Genomic DNA, 16,768 nt, shown 5'->3' with positions numbered 1-16,768 from the left:
TGCTTTATAGTGTTGTGATCCCTTCCCTTCTTGAACAAATTAGTCCATTAAGTGAGGTAAAATAACCCTTTGTCAGCATGGGGGAGGTGGGCATTCAAGGAACCAAATGACTTGGCATTGGGTCTCAGAGTCTGAGAAAGGGGAGAGGATGTCTGCATAAGGGAGCCTGGAGTTGACTGCTGAAGTCTGATTCGTGTGAAAGGGCATCCACATGAGGAAGTGGCCTTGGCAACCACTGTGTACAGATTGTCCTAACCCGTGCCAGGTGGAGAAAATGTGTGGATGGGAAAGTGGCAGCTACAAGAATTTACTTAAATACAGGAAGATTGATCAAATAATTAAGGATATTAAGAATATGGTAATCAGTGTTATTTTAATATCTGTGGAGGGAGTTAAAATATGAAAAGGGCAAAAACTAGAATGAAAGGGTGTTGAAAGGGAATGGAGGATGTTAATGTGAACACATGATTTTCAATATAGAGACATTATAGAAAAAACATAGACTATATGTATGCATATGTTTATGAATGTGTTTGTGAATATGTGTAAATGGTTATGAATATGTGTTTTCATATGTGTGTATGTATATATGTACATAAATCCCCTAGCTCTGCCTATTGAGAGTACCTGGGACCACTGCTTCCCAAGAGCAATGAATACACCTAGTGTCCAGATCTTGGTTTCTAAATACAGCTCTCCAACTGAAGGAACTAAAGGTCTTTGGAGAAATGGCTGATTCTAGAACCGCTACAGGGAAAATATAAGATGACCCTAGAACATATTATTGTTTCAAGAAGTAAGGGATCAGCCATAAAAAGAAGCGAAATTGAGTTATTTGTAGTGAGGTGGATGGACCTAGAGTCTGTCATACAGAGTGAAGTAAGTCAGAAAGAGAAAGACAAATACCGTATGCTAACACATATATATGGAATCTAAAAAAAAAAAAATGTCATGAAGAACCTAGGGGTAAGACGGGAATAAAGACACAGACCTACTAGAGAATGGACTTAAGGATATGGGGAGGGGGAAGGATAAGCTGTGACAAAGTGAGAGAGTGGCATGGACATATATACACTAGCAAACGAAAAATAGATAGCTAGTGGGAAGCAGCCGCATAGCACAGGGAGATCAGTTTGGTGCTTTGTGACCTAGAGGGGTGGGATTGGGATGGTGGGAAGGAGAGCGATGCAAGATGGAAGAGATATGAGGATACATGTATAACTGATTCACTTTGTTATAAAGCAGAAACTAACACACCATTGTAAAACAAGTATACTCCAATAAAGATGTTAAAAAAAAAAGAAGGGAGTTATCACAGAATAATTGGGAAACATCAAAGGATATAGAAGCCAAACTGAAGGGGTTTCCACTGGACAAATCTTGAACAATCTCAGCCTCAAAATAAATAATGGCAGAAATGTATTATACTCAATTGAATAAAATAGGAGTCTATGAGTTCATACTGATTTAAATAATTAAATTGAGTAAATTATGTTTGATGAGGAACAGGATATTTACATAATTACAAAGTGCCTTACCACAAAAATTATTAATAATGAAGGAGAAAAAAATAACTTTACAATGGAGAAGACTGGGTGATACACCTTAATCAAATGAGTCACATGATATTCCAGTAAGGTTACAGGTTAAAAGTTTGCCAAAATTGTTTGATAGGAAGCAGTGAGAAGAACAGAGCTTCACCACTGTGTTATTCCTGCCAACTACACATATCCTGAATAATCATGAGACAAATACAAACAGCTAAATCCTACAAAATAACTGATCCATATTCTTTAAAACTTTCTAGTTCATGAGATTCAAGGGAAGCCTGAGAAAATTTTCCAGATTAAAAAACTAAAGAGACAGGACAACTAGATGCAACATGTGACACTGGGCTGATCCTTTTATTATGAAGGACATGATGGGGATAATTGACAAAACTTGAAAGGGGTCTGAGGATTAGTAGCTCTGTGGTCATGTGTCAGTGTTAATTTCCTTATTTTCATGATTATATTTGGATATGTGTTTGTAGGAAATACTAGAGGATTTGGGGGAGACATTGCATTGTGTTAGCAACTACTCTCAAATGGTTTGGGAAATAAATTATTTTTATTGTCATTTCAATCTTTCTTTAATTTTCGAGATTGTTAAAAGAAGGCAAAAAAAAGAGGAGTAACCCTCCTTTTCCTGGTGACTGCCATAGTTAAAAGCTCAGTTTACAATGGTGGTCAGTTTTTCAGTCTATTTGTGCTAATTTCTGTTACTAACAACATAGCATCTTATTTTCTATTTGAGGTTTTTGGATTTTTCCGAATTATGCTTTTGCTTTTTATTCTATCAAATGTCTATGAATTTGATAAAGTCCTCGGTATTAACACAAAATCAGTAAGATTCATAAAAATAAAAATAAGTTCTTGGAGAAATTTATAAATTTCTACCTGCATTCAAATTGGAGTAAGTTGGCAAGAAATTTATAAGGGGAAAATACTATAAGGAGCACTCCCATTCAGAAACTCAAAATGGTTGCACGTGTTTATCTTGTAAGAGGTCTGTGATGAAACAGCAGGATGAAGGCTATATGTCCAAACTTAAATGCAATCTTTTACATCGCCTTTCGTGTCAGGCCATGTAAGAACTGGGCAATTCAAGAAGTAAATTAGAACAATTCTTATTTTCAATAATTTCTTAGGTCAACACTTAGAATAATGAAACACTTATCTTTAACTCCAAGAAATCTGGACAGTTATTAAAGCAAATGTGTTGTCCTACTGGCCTACACCTGGTTACAAACAGCAGTACGACTTCAGAAAACCCTGGACACTGAGTGGGCTTTCTAACTATAGCTTTTTCTTTCTATGAAGGTGTTTTACAAGAATGCTATCTTTTGTGAAAATGTGGCCTTTAGAAAGGGTACACTAAGGTCTGTGACTTTTAGACCTAGAAAAGATTTGAAATATTTTCTTAGCCTGGGAATCCACATTTGAGAGGCATAGAAAGAGAAACCCAATGAAATTAAATATTTTGCCCACCATCAAATGGCAAACAAGTAATAACGACAGCACTCAAGCCTCTGTCTTCTAAATCCATTGAATGCAGCATAAATAGATTTCAATAACTGCTGATTTTCATTGTCCTCAACACTACATTTCTTCTGTGCCTTATCCCTCTTCTTTTAAGAGGGATGACAACATTATCTGCAAACTTTATCTATAACTATTTTTTTTTAATTTTGCTGTTTTGTAAACTTTTTGTTTCTATGTTGAAAACGTGTAAGGACATTTACCTTCTTTCTTGAAACACCTTTGCCTGCATTTATCACATTTTATTGTTGAACTATCGTGTAGCAATAAGTACAAAAGCGCCTCTAGTAGAGGAGATAATATCAGAGGCAACAAGGTGTGTGTATGGGGGGGCGGGGTTAGAGTTGACATACCTTAAGGGAGATGAGGAGAGAGGGAAGAGAATAGAAAGTTTATTTATTTGAAAAAATATGGCAAGTTAGAGAATTTTGGTTAAACTTAATACAATATAGCTTTCCTTAACTTAAATTCCGGGTTAACTTCCACTCTTTACATTGCCACAGACTAGGGAATAAACAAAGCAAAAAGATTTTTGGTACCACCATTTTGTGTTAATTTCATAAAGATTTCTACAAGACTTTTAAAAAATAAATTGAAAAACGAAAGTCTTGTCTTTAGCTTATTTTCCCTGCATGCTTGCACTTTAATAAGTTGATAAATGGCATTTAAACTCAATAGTTATGATTAATTCTGTCCCACAATTTTTAAAAGCACTGGGGATTGTGTGCGTGTGCATGTGCCCACCTTTACAACCAGTAAAATAAAGTTCTTGATCCAGAAATTATTATCACTTAGACTATTGAATAAAATCAGATATGATAGAGGGGCCAGCTGTTGGTAGGTTTAAAAGTCACCCTAGGTGATTAATTCATGCAGCAGTGTTGCACGTCTCTCTTTAGATGAAGCACTTAGAAGTAGAACCAAGCATGGATCTAATTTCATATCTGAGATGTGTTTTATTTAGAGTTCTTTGGCAAGTGCTTGCTCTATGTGTTTTTATAGTCTTTGGTTGTGCTATAAAAATGTCAAAATTATGAATTAACAGATATGCAAAAGTGAAATCCTAGAAGATAGGATAAACATGAAGTCCTCTAATTATCACTCAAGTAAGTTTGGTTGACACAGAACTGGGAATCAGATAAAGACATTAATAATTCATAATGCTGAAGTTAAAATCTTCTAGTTACAGTACAAAAGAAATCCTAATTTGTACCACAAGGTAATGAATTCAGTACTTTTCATTTGTTAAACATTTGCTTATTACCCTGCACCGTGCATATAAAACTGTTCCCAAATTTGGAGGGCAAACAGGAAAAACAGACACTCTCTACCCTCAAGTTGTTTATACTGCAGTCAGTGAAATTTCTCTACTTTGAGATCTTTTAATTCCTCAGCTCATTGTAACATCTTCTTCAGATGAATTGTTTTTTATTTGTTAAAACCAATGTTTAGCACTTGAAATAGTTTCTTCAATGTTCCTGATAGTGAAATAGAGTCATCATGGTAATTTCCAATACTAATTATAGAGTTGATAGGAGAAATGCTCAAGATTGATAGTAAAGTGATTTCAATAATCTACAAAATGTCTTGAGGTTTCCCAGATAACAACTTGTCTCCCAGACAAAAATGCACTTATTATTTATCTTCCAAGCTTATAAAAATTTTTGTACTTTAATCATATAGAGATTTTACAACATCTTTTCATTCATATTTTAAGATATTTTGTTCAGTAGATTATCTCATTTAGAAACTATTGATTTATATATACATACTATGTAAATATTAGTATACATTTCCCAATGACTAGATTAGTGCTTTCTTAACTACTTAAATTTGTTTAATTCATATTGTTGTTCTTCAGCATTTCTTTTACTCACTGGAGCCTATCCTACTGACTTCAAAAAGCCTGAAAAATCTGAAAATCCCATTTAAAGTAACTGTATGGAAAATCTTTAAAATAACATATAATAATGGTAGAGAAGTGTATTGAACATTGTGCTGAGATTATTCCATTAATAAAGAGATTAATCAATAATTCTAATATTCAGACATATAATCAAAATGAAAAACAATCATAATACTGAGCAATGACATTTTCAATAAAGGGAGATATTAAATATTGTATAGGAAACTAGAATCTGCAAAGCAGACAAGTTGGCAATGATTATACATATATTTAAAATATGTTGAAACAGTCATAGACAGTTTTTCTTTTTGGCTGAAAAGAGGCCTATTGAAGTGTTTAAGCACTACTTCAACTGGAATAGATATTTAGACACTATACAGAAAACACGATTGCAGAAGAGCAGATATTAGCAGGTGTGTGAATGTGTATGTCTTTTTTGTGTGTGTGTGGTACGCGGGCTTCTCACTGCTGTGGCCTCTCCCGTTGCGAAGCACAGGCTCCGGATGCGCAGGCTCAGCGGCCATGGCGCACGGACCCAGCCGCTCCGCGGCATGTGGGATCTTCCCAAACCGGGGCACGAACCCGTGTCCCTTGCATCGGCAGGCGGACTCTCAACCACTGCGCCACCAGGGAAGCCCGTGTATGTCTTTAATTAATGTATTTTCATTCATTCAAAACGGGAAGAATGCCAAATTAACTTTAAAGGTGGCATTGTGATATGTTAAAGTTCCATTCTTAGACTTTTGCTGCTGTTGCTGTTCCTTTAGTATTCACCAAAGAGTACCGTCCTGTCATTTATCCAAGTTAGAAATCTAGGAGCAATCCTAGGATTCTCATTATAGTGTCCACTACCCTCATGCTCCCCCCTCAATAAGTAACACATTCTTGGCTCTCCTATATAGGAAAGCTCTCTCCAATGTACGCCTGCTCTGTCACTCTCCGGGTCCAGCATCTCTGCCTCAGCCTCCCATTGAAGTCACTTCTAGTTCATTCTGTGCAGGGCCATTTTTAAACCTTCCTCAGTCCTAGGCAATTGCCCTTTTAGAAGCTTTACCCTAAATGTTATCAAATGCATTAAAATGTGCCCAAGTCACATATCCAATATAATTTAGAGATAACTATATGAAAGCTGAGTAACATTGCTGTTGTAGTAATATTAGTTGAAAATATTAATTACACAAGTTTTGATCTCCATTTTGCAGATTTGTTTTCATATTCTGGAGCCATTTTTTTCAGGTTCCAAACAATTTTCTAAGTCCTTCTCAAACTCCTAGTCCCTAGTGAGTGTGCTTTTACTGTCACAGGGTTGAACAGCCCAGACAGCAAGATGTCTGAAGATGAAGACCATCACAGGGATGAGTAAATCAGATACGTGGAAGTTGGAATGCAAAGTGTTTGTAGAAAAAAATATACAAATCAAGGAAGAAATTGCAGTGTCAATTAATATGATGTATATCAGATGATAGTATTAAAAAGCCAGGTGAAAATAAAATAACTTAATAATGTACCTATTTGTCTGATTGTTTACTAGTGATATACTGCTCAGTGTAAGGTGAGAACCACAGATATTATCTTCTGGAAAAAAACCCTTTAAGCCCTAACAGTTTCAGTTTATAAATTTCCTCTCTAATAAATGAGGAATAAAATAATTTACAATAAATTAATTATTTCCTCTTCTGAAGGTACCAATACCACAAATTCAGTCAGAAGATGGATCAAGTTTTTCATACATTTCTCTCATTTCACATTTTTTAAATAAATGAGACTATATTTTGTCTAATGACTACCAGAACAACTATCTGGAAACTGTGACTTCATTATATGTGAGAGAGTATTTTAGGAGATACAGACGTATATTTAGATGGAGATATAAATACATAGCATATATACACAATATTTAATCAGACACAGGAAATGTCGGATAGCTCCAGAGTGGTACACCCTATGTTCTGAGCTGCTCCGAAATGCAGTTCCTTTTTTTTTTTTTTAACATCTTTATTGGAGTATACTTGCTTTACAGTGGTGTGTTAGTTTCTGCTTTATAACAAAGTGAATCAGTTATACATATACACATGTTCCCATATCACTTCCCTCTTGCGTCTCCCTCCCTCCCACCCTCCCTATCCCACCCCGCTGGGCGGTCACAAAGCACCCAGCTGATCTCCCTGTGCTATGTGGCTGCTTCCCACTAGCTATCTGTTCTAATGGGAGTTCTCTGGGCACAAAGGGCACTATTTTCTGTAATGAGATTAGAAGAAAGGATTTGCTAATAATTGCTTCTATAGCAACTAAAAATCTTGGAATCCCACCTTTCAGCATTTTGAAAATCTTAAAGGGGATGTTGTCAGTAACAAAAAAATTGAAGACTGATTATGTATTTAAATTAATGATTCTTTAAATTCATCTGCCCATTCATCTTTTAAATTGATTCATGCTTCTCAGAAAATAAAATATGCTAATCCGTATATCCTTTTTCCACTGCGTAGGGCAACTATATCTAAAAACAAAAATACTATCATTTTACTTTCCTTTACTATATTCCTCCACAACTTTTGTTGTACTTTCATATTTTCTTTTCATTCTGCTAGTGAGATATATATCCATATATGTATGTATACATATATGTTTATATACACATAATATTTAGATTTTAGATATTTGCATTATGCAGGGCAATCCATAAAATGGATAGATGCTTAATTTTAACACCATTGAATACAATTTTCATAATTTTATACTTTAATTAGTTTTGGAAGCACAAACCAGAAAGGGTAAAGCAAACTTGAAATGGAAAAAGAAGACCAAGCTGGCATTTTGCACTTCAGACTTTATATTTGGACTACTCAGTGGGACAGATTATAATAACAAACTTTTGCTTTTGCAGGGAGGTCAATCTTTGCTTCTGCATTACCTCATCTCTTTTAATCCCATCCAGTTTATTTTTCATCTCAGAAACTATATTTTTCATCTCTAGGAACTCAATTTGGGTTATTTTTATATCCTCTGTATGTCTATTTAAGATGTTGACGCTTTCCTTTAAACTTTTTGAACCTATGAAAATTAGTTATAATAACTGTTTGAATGTCTTTGTTTACTGATTGTACCCTTTTTCAGTCTGTTTTCATTAATTAATTTTTCTCCTTGTTATGGGTTATATTTTCCTTCGTCTTTGCATCCCTAGTAATTCTAGATTGCATGTCAGATATTGTGAATTTTACTTTACTGGTTGCAGGGCGTATTTGTATTTTTGTAAATATTTGTAACTTTGCTCAAAGAGGTAGTTAAGAAATAGTTTGATCATTTTGAGGCTTCCTTGTAAGCCTTATTAGGCTGCAAGTGAAACAATTTAGTCTAGGGCTAATTTGGTCCCACTACTAAGCCTATACCCATTGAATACTCTGTGTACTGAATACTCTAGTTGATGCTGCATGTATTAAATTATATCAAAACATATTTGTATAATCTTAAAGCAATAAATGCAACACATAAAAATATAAAAAATTTTAAAAATTAACTTTTATTAAATAAAACAAAAATGTTTTCTTCTAGTAATTGTAGTATTTTAACATATTTAAATACTGCATCCCTATGAAATTCATTTTGTTAATAAATATGAAAAGAGAATCCACCTTTATTTTTCACAGGTGACCAGGGACTTGTTCAAACACCAACATTTAACTGTATTACACAAAACATTATGCCACTGGTTTTTATGGGTTGTCATTATAATTAACAGCTTTATACAACCGTTGTCTTGTGCTGTTTGTTGTTCAATGTCTAAAAGTATTGTTTAATATATATATTTTTTTACTTTTAGCAGTTTAAGCCAGGAGAGTAAATCCAGTTCCTGTTACTCCATCCTGTCCAGAAGCACAGGTCTTAAGTGAAATTTAATACCAAAGGAACAGTTCCAAATTTTACAACGGATCTATCACTGGTTGTTAGCATATCTTCCCACACCCAAGACACCAAGATACCTTCTACTCACTGTTAAAGTTTATGATGAGCAAAACTTCCACCACTGTGCTTCCTTAGCATGTGAGTATATTTTTAACTTACTGGTTATATATATTCTCTAATTATCCATTATTTTGTCCTTCTTTTTGATTAGATATTGATATCCACATTTTTTTTTCTAATAGCTCACAGAAATTTCTCTCATTAACAACACCAATAGAAATAACAATAAAAATCGCCTTGGGGGACCAAATTTATATCACATTATCAAGTTTTTATTTTGCTCCCATAAAACTTCTGCAAAATACAGCAACTGTCTATCATCAGTATCATTAGAACGAAACCAAGTCATTCTATTCTCAAAAGCACAATATTTTATTTAACTTAATAAATTTCACATTATAAAAATTTTCTCATAGCATCATCCTTAATTCCTCAGTATTCACTAATATTGGGGGATTTTTCTTTCAGTTATTTGAGACTAAGGATGATTTTATTCATCTCTACAACCTGGTATATATATGTACAATGTTTGTCAAAAGGTGGATATTCAAAAACATTCTTGACTAAATTATGGTAATTCATGTGATCAGTTCTGCAGTTCTTAAAACTTTAAATTACTTGTTAATTCTAAGAGAAAGTCAGATAATTTTTAGAAGGATTTCCAAACCATGCTAAAGTGTCAGCCTTCATTTCCTTGTGTGAGGGAAACAGGAGAGAAATAGATGGTTTTAAAGTTCTCCAAGCTTCTGTGTCCTTTATACATCCACAATTTTAATCCTTATCATTTTCAAGATTTGCTAAATTATTTGAGGTGATCCATTCTCTTATTAAAGTTACATATTTTATGTCACATACTGAGCATATTAACAAATAACTTACTGATAAATGACAATGCCCATAACATCAGGTTAATCTGATTTCCATGAAATGAGCTATAACTTCAAGAATATTAATTCATCTAATAAGGGTGATGATTTACATAATGTTGCCTAAAATATTTCTCTTGATTATTTAAGAGAGTTTTCCTAGGGGAAAATAGCTGGGAAGTCTATAGAAAAAAAAAATAACAACCATGATTAATTTAATTCCAGTCTAAAGGACTCCATATATAATGTATTTAAGAAAACCAAGTCACTATTATAGATTCCGATAAATGGTTGTATATATGAGATATTTTTAATGTAACCCAAATTATAAGAAATAGTTTTTTGGTATAGAAGCAACCACTCTTTTACCTAAAGGAAAATATAAAATCTGAGTTCATTGAAAATTTGCCTCATTGCCCTCTGTTAGTTTGTGTCTGCCCCATCCTTAGGGGCCCAGTTAAGGACTATTCTATCATCCATACATCAGAAGAGAATGTCTGTGTTCTATGTTGATAGTCAGTCTAAACAAATATTTATACAGTTGAGATCAGAGATATAAAATGTCAGTTCCAAATCCACCCATGATGGCACATATACCAGACAGATGACAAAGGTTATAAAGGCCTGTGAAATACTTGAATCATATTTTGCAACCCTTGAAAGAATTCAAGTTGGAGATTAGCAGAAACCAGGCTCAGTTCTGTCCATAATCCCCTTTATCTGTCTTCTAGCCAACAATATGAAAACCTGAAGCCAAGCTGACAAATAGAGTGTGAAGGGCCTTCTACTGCATTTAAGAAAAAACTGAGACTTGCTATAGGTAGAAATTATCTTTTCTATTACTATTATTGTTGATGTTGTTGTTATTCATAGAAATAATGAAAAAAAACCCTAAGTAACATTATTCTGCTGGATTCTTTACTATATGCAACACAATAAATTAACTCGCTTCATATTACACTGGGCATATAACATGAAAACATGTGCAGAGAACAGAAATCAGTATCTGTACAGACAAATGCCCCTGTGATAGAGAAATCTATTATTTTAAGTCCAGACAATTAGATCTACTAAGGTGTAAGAGTGTTTCAGTACAGTCCTGCTAAAAGTAAACCTTAAAAGTAAATCGAAAAAAAAAAGGAAAACTGATGCCAGTTAGATACAAAATATAAGATTATGCTATGTATATGGGACAGGATAGAACTCTGAATGCACTCACATGTAGGGAAAGCAATATTAGTGACAAATCAACTAATGTCCTTATTGAGCATAGACGTTCCAAGAAGGGTGAAGAGTACTGTATATTAGATGTAAGACTCATAATATTCAAGTTAGTTGTAAAAGAAACAAGGTAAATGCTTTCAGTCAATAGGATAGGCTGAACTGATATTGAGAATCCTTTCTTGCTATCTGAACACACAGTTTGTTATACTTGTGTTTTCTTTTATATGTTGCTTTTACATGTAGCAACACATAAAAAGAAAATGAACAAGCTTACAAAAAATGGGGGGGGATCCCCAGTCTCAGGATTTAAGGAGAAAAAACAAATTCAACATTAGAATAGTGAGGAGGAGTTGAAACCAAGAAATTCAAGGGGGCCCTGGAAATAATAAGCCTTGTTTTTGAGGGCTGGCTTTAAATATCTGTTGTCTTATCAGAAAACAGGTAGATGCTGTTGTCTTATCAGAAAACAGGTAGATGCTGGAAAACAATAGAATAATATCTTCAAAGTACTGAGCACATATAGCTGTCCAAATTAAAATTCTACACCTCATTTTAAAAAACTACTCAAGAACAAGAAGTAAAGAAATTTTCATTCATAGACAAAGAGGAATTACCACCCACAAACTGTAACAACAACAACAACAAAATGACTAAAGCAGTAGCAGCAGCTATTGGAATTGTCTGAAGGCATTAAAAAATATTCTGATGCCTGAAGCCAATACTTGGAGATTTATTTTTTTTTAACCAGTGATCTAGGCGGTGTTTCAATAATGGGAGCTTTAAAAAGTTCTCACATAATTCTCATGTGTTTTAGGCAAGATTGGAGACCATTGTACAAAGAATGTTCTTCAGTAAGAAAGAAAATAAGCATAATAAAAAGAAGTAGGAAGGTGCACTGAACAGTGACCAGCAAAGAAATTTGTAATGTTGGAATGAATCTGAATAACGGTTGAGTGTAAAAAATAATAGCCAATGGGGGTATGTACAAAGTAAAACTAAAACACTAGATAATATACTGAAATACTGGAGATCAGATTTAAAATTTGAGGGGTCCATGAACCGCTTAGGAGGAAGATGAGATAATTAGTTTTAGACTTTTTCAAGTTAGAAATATATGTCAAATTTTTCAGAAAACACTAAAAATGAAGACTTCATATATGATTCATAAAAAGGTAGACCATAAAAAGAGAATGAAAAATGTGTTTAAACGAAGTTAGTACCGGGAGGGATGAAACATGGAAAAATAAAGGAGAAATAGATCAATAATCACAATACATTTGATCACAGAGACAATAAAAATAAATTAAAAAATTCCAGTTTATGCTGCTTACAAAAGACATATATAAACTATTTTTAAGATGCAATGCAATACTTCACTCGAAATAATTAATTATATACATGATAAATGATTTTTAAGATTACATATTTGGCATGATGACATGTCTACAAATTTTTAAAACTCAAAGCAATCATGTGTTTTTCATGGATTCATTTGCATATAGTAAAAAGTTCAAGCATGGATTCAAAGTATTTATATTCAATTCATGATACCAGTTATCTAAGAAGAGGAAAAATGGGACTGAAATGAGAATAGAGAGGAGAGAAAAGAAATGTGTGTGTATCTGTGTGTTTGTGTGTGTGTGTGTGAACACACGTACAACAAATGTGTGCTTCTTTCACAGCATGATTCACTGTATTCCATCACAATATTAATAAGATTTCACACAATATGGGCATCTCTGCAGAAATTAAAATTGTCCCATGCTTATGTGTATTGGGCAATGAGCTCACCTTACTATTTCCATCCATTCTTCAATTAAAATCTAGAAATGTGAATGGGCTGGTAGAATTTAGTTAGTGAGCCAATTATCTTTACAGAACATGCTAGTTATGCACAGCTTTTCCTTGGCTTAACTATGTTTTAAAATAGCAGGCATTCATTTTACGTCTTTAATTGATGGCTATCACACACAATTAGTTTGAAATTTCTTATCAATATGCTTGAAATATACTTGGTTGAATCATTGGAGTAATCTTTTTTGAACTTACCCAAAAGTATGTGTTTAGCCTTCCTAAACACAGTGGCACATTTCCAAGTACAAAGTAGTTGCATTAGAATTATTCCTAATATGAAGACATTCAATATTTGTGGCAACAAATTTTCTCTTGAAAACTTAGCTTCCAGATGGAAGAAAAATAAGGGTAGAAATGTATTTAAAGGCAAATTTGAAGATGAGAAATCAAAATTCACATTCCATAGTGAAAGAAAAAGGGTTAGTAATTACAGAGAGAAAGGCAAATACAATGCAAAAATTATTGGAACATATTTTGCTCAATTACAAACAAACTTACATGGTAAGTTGTAGCTTCCATTATTGCACCAATTTGTAGCATATTTTAATATTTTCATTTTGAAAGGAAAATTTTAAAAAGTCATCTATTGTTTTTTTAGAAAGTATCTAGAGTGGTTGAAGTGAAATAACTTTCAGAAAATGTGTTAAAATGGGGCTACAAAAGACTTAGGAGGACATAAGCTTGGTTCTTATTATGGACAGTTTGCAGATCAGCCATGGGGATACACATTATTTCCAATTTAAAATGAATGATGATTCTATACACATATATATGCATCTTATCATATTGATTATAAACCAAGTAAAATCTCATGAAATCTAAGTATGTTTGAAAAACTTAAACCTATTTTTATGTTTTTCCAAACACTAGAAAATGAAAGCAATTTCTGTTGTTTGTCATTTTCTTTTGGACTCTCTTGGCTTCCTGAAAATGATTATGCCAAGATATTGGAGAAATATTCATAGGAAGCAACAGAGGCCATGAGAATAGAGACCTACACTGCTTCCTCATTAGAAAAAATAAAATAAAAATTCCTGTCTATCCATTTCAAATTACACTCAGGGATGCTTATAATATAGAATTTGAAAGTTGAATACATACTAGTTGTCAAGTAGTCAGCCCCGTTGATTATTCATGCATTCCCTCCTAAGTATGTTGTTCTTAGAATTCAGAGGGGTCCTTTAATCACACCCCCCATCTTGACCACTCACATCTCCAGATTTTCCTACTTCACGGCATATTGGTGTTTAACTTATTAAACAAATATTTGTTGAACAATTACTATGCATGCTAAGCAAAGGGGATCAAAGATGAATGAATATTCATTTGTCTTTAAGGAGACACAGTCTACTGGAGAGAGGCAGAACTGTGAACAGATGACTGCATAAAGAGGCAAAGTCAAGTCTTATTTATTCAGAGGAAGAAGTCCCCGTGATCAAGCAACAAGTAAAATCATTTCAGTGTGCAAGACATGGATTTGTGATTGAAAATGCACAAGCATATTTATTATCCATCATAGATGATCACCTATTATAATCAGGGAGATTTCTTAATGGCACAGCATCTAGAGGAGGACGTCATGCATGAACCTGTCATATTCAGAAAGTAAGGAAGTGGCACAGTGGGAACAATTCAGGAAAGTAAATAAACATGACAGTAGGTTTTAAATCTACTTTACCTGTTCTTACTATTATTAATCTATTTGGGCAAGTGGTAGTTTTCATTGATGTTAGCATTTTTTCATCCACGACTTGAAATCAGACATTAAATATTAATATTATAAAAATATTACAAATGGAATTCATTCACAAATTTATAAAAATAGATCAGCACCAGAGACCTATTTATTGGAAACAAAGTAGGTAGAACAATGAAACTCATTTATAGTTCCTCCTCAACCAAAGTGGACAGAAGTTTTATATGTAGAGGTCAATCCTGGGCCAGAGGCTATTTAATATTTTCATCAAGTCTAGGATGATAGAAAAGCATGTGGATTTAGTCATTTACAGTTCTCTTTCGTTGATAAGACTGATTAATACTTTGTCAAGATCAAAATTCAACATGACCGTAATATGACCTTGACAAATTGGAGAAGTGGTTTAAAACAATGCAATTTAATAAGTCTAAGGGTCAGGTATGGGCTTTAGAGGGATTGGGAAGGAAATGGAAATTATAATGTAGGTGATACCATGCCAGTGAGAATGCATTTGTGTGTGTAATATAATATGTAACAAATAATATTGAGTATGACTTGAGTCAAGAATATAGCAATAGCTTTTATTTTTTTTCTCTCTCTCACCATGGCATAGTGCTTACTCACTCACAAATATTTCTAATACATTTCCTCAAAATTTCATCATTAAATCCTGTATCCCTGCTGATAAAAGTAATTCTAAGATATATAAATGAAGAGAAGGGTATAAAGGTACAAATAAGTGGGTGAATATTCATGAAATTACTTTGTATTGTGCTTTACAAATACGATTTATGCATTTATCTTGTTACTAACACATTCATTCATTCATTCATTCAGCAATCATTACATATTTATAGAACTTCTACTAGGTCCCAGGCACTGCATTAGGTGCTGGTAATACAAGGTGTGGAAAAGCAAGCATTGTCCATATTTCTTAGAGCCTGCAGTCTAAAGAAGAATTACTAATTGTAGTAAATATAGACAGGGTACTGTGAGCCATGGAACAGGGAGCCTTTCTCACCTGGAAGGATGAGGAAAGGCATCCCTTGTGAAATGTCTTCTTAACTGAACTATGACGTAGGTAGCCTAAGGGGACAAGGGAGTAAAGGAGTAAGTATTTCTTGCAAAGGGGAAAGCAAGTGTTAAGAATTTGAGCTTCAAAAAAGGAATGCTTCACGTTGATATTACAGTCTCAACAAATATAATTAAATTTCTGGTTGTTAATACATTGCATAAAAGTGGAGGAGTGGATTTCTGCCCAAATTAGGGCATACAGTTAGGATTAGAAATGTGCTCTGTGATATCAGTGACTTTAACATTGCAGTGAGACTGGGAGAAAAAAACGTACAAAGAGGCTATCCTCTGGACCCAATGGCACTGATGTACATCAAGGCTTTTGCTGAAGTAGAAAACCTGCTATTGATATTGAGATGCTCTTGAATGAAACAATGACTTCAAATAAGAGTTCCAAACTGAAACTCAGAAAGACCACCAATCTGACATGACTTAAATTTGAACTGCTTCTCAGATAGGCAATTTATACTTTGGGGTAAATGGAAACTGGGCTTGGTTTCACTCATGATATCAATGACATTTTGCTATTAAATTTGGTTTAATACTTTCATTTTACAAATCCCTAACTTCAGAAACTCTCTAAGGGAAAGTAAGGGGAAAAGGATAGGACTAACTTGTTTAGTTACATTACCTTGAATTTTACATTTAAATTGAGCCTCGCTATCTCCACCAATGCTTGACTAGAAGCCTGCACAGTGAGTAGTTGTAATGGAGGAGATTGGCTCATTTTAATGGCCACATCTGATGGATCTCAAAGAAATTCAGGTAAAACAACTCTCTGCATAGTTCATAGTCAATTATTTATACTTACAGAAAAATGCCAAAGCCTAGAAAACTTTAAATGGTGGATAATCGGCAACATTCACATTTTTCCTTGAGGTTTTCAGGATCGTACAAACACATTTAGGCTTTGAAAGACACGTTTTGGAACTTTACTGGAGGTATTCTAAGAAATACCTTCATGTTAAAACAATCTCCAAATATTTTAGGAATAACTAGTATCTCTCCGTAAATAATTCATGCCTTAATTAATTATTATCATTGTTAGAAATTAATACTGAAGTATTTCAGAAAAAGATGACATATTAAGAATGTGACACTGCTTCCA

At 33.7% G+C, this 16,768-nt stretch overlaps 1 long non-coding RNA gene across 2 annotated transcripts in view; it reads left to right on the top strand.

Annotated features, from left to right (window-relative positions):
* The window catches only part of LOC308611293, a 37,159-nt gene extending 21,383 nt beyond the window's left edge, over positions 1 to 15,776 (top strand). Inside the window, exons 2-4 of one of the 2 annotated variants that reach the window (XR_014014826.1) lie at positions 8,804 to 9,024; positions 10,544 to 10,632; positions 14,228 to 15,776. This is a non-coding gene — a long non-coding RNA (uncharacterized lncRNA). Of the gene's footprint in view, positions 1 to 8,803; positions 9,025 to 10,543; positions 10,693 to 14,227 lie in introns of those variants that run through there. The other variant, XR_014014827.1, reaches the window with a different exon arrangement.
* Positions 15,777 to 16,768: the final 992 nt, after the last annotated feature.

This window comes from Mesoplodon bidens, assembly GCF_964165515.1.
Source record: "Mesoplodon bidens genome assembly, contig: HAP1_SCAFFOLD_179, whole genome shotgun sequence".
NCBI lineage: Eukaryota > Metazoa > Chordata > Mammalia > Artiodactyla > Ziphiidae > Mesoplodon > Mesoplodon bidens.
Note: the sequence above shows the minus strand (reverse complement) of the source record. Positions and strands in the feature narration are given on the sequence as shown.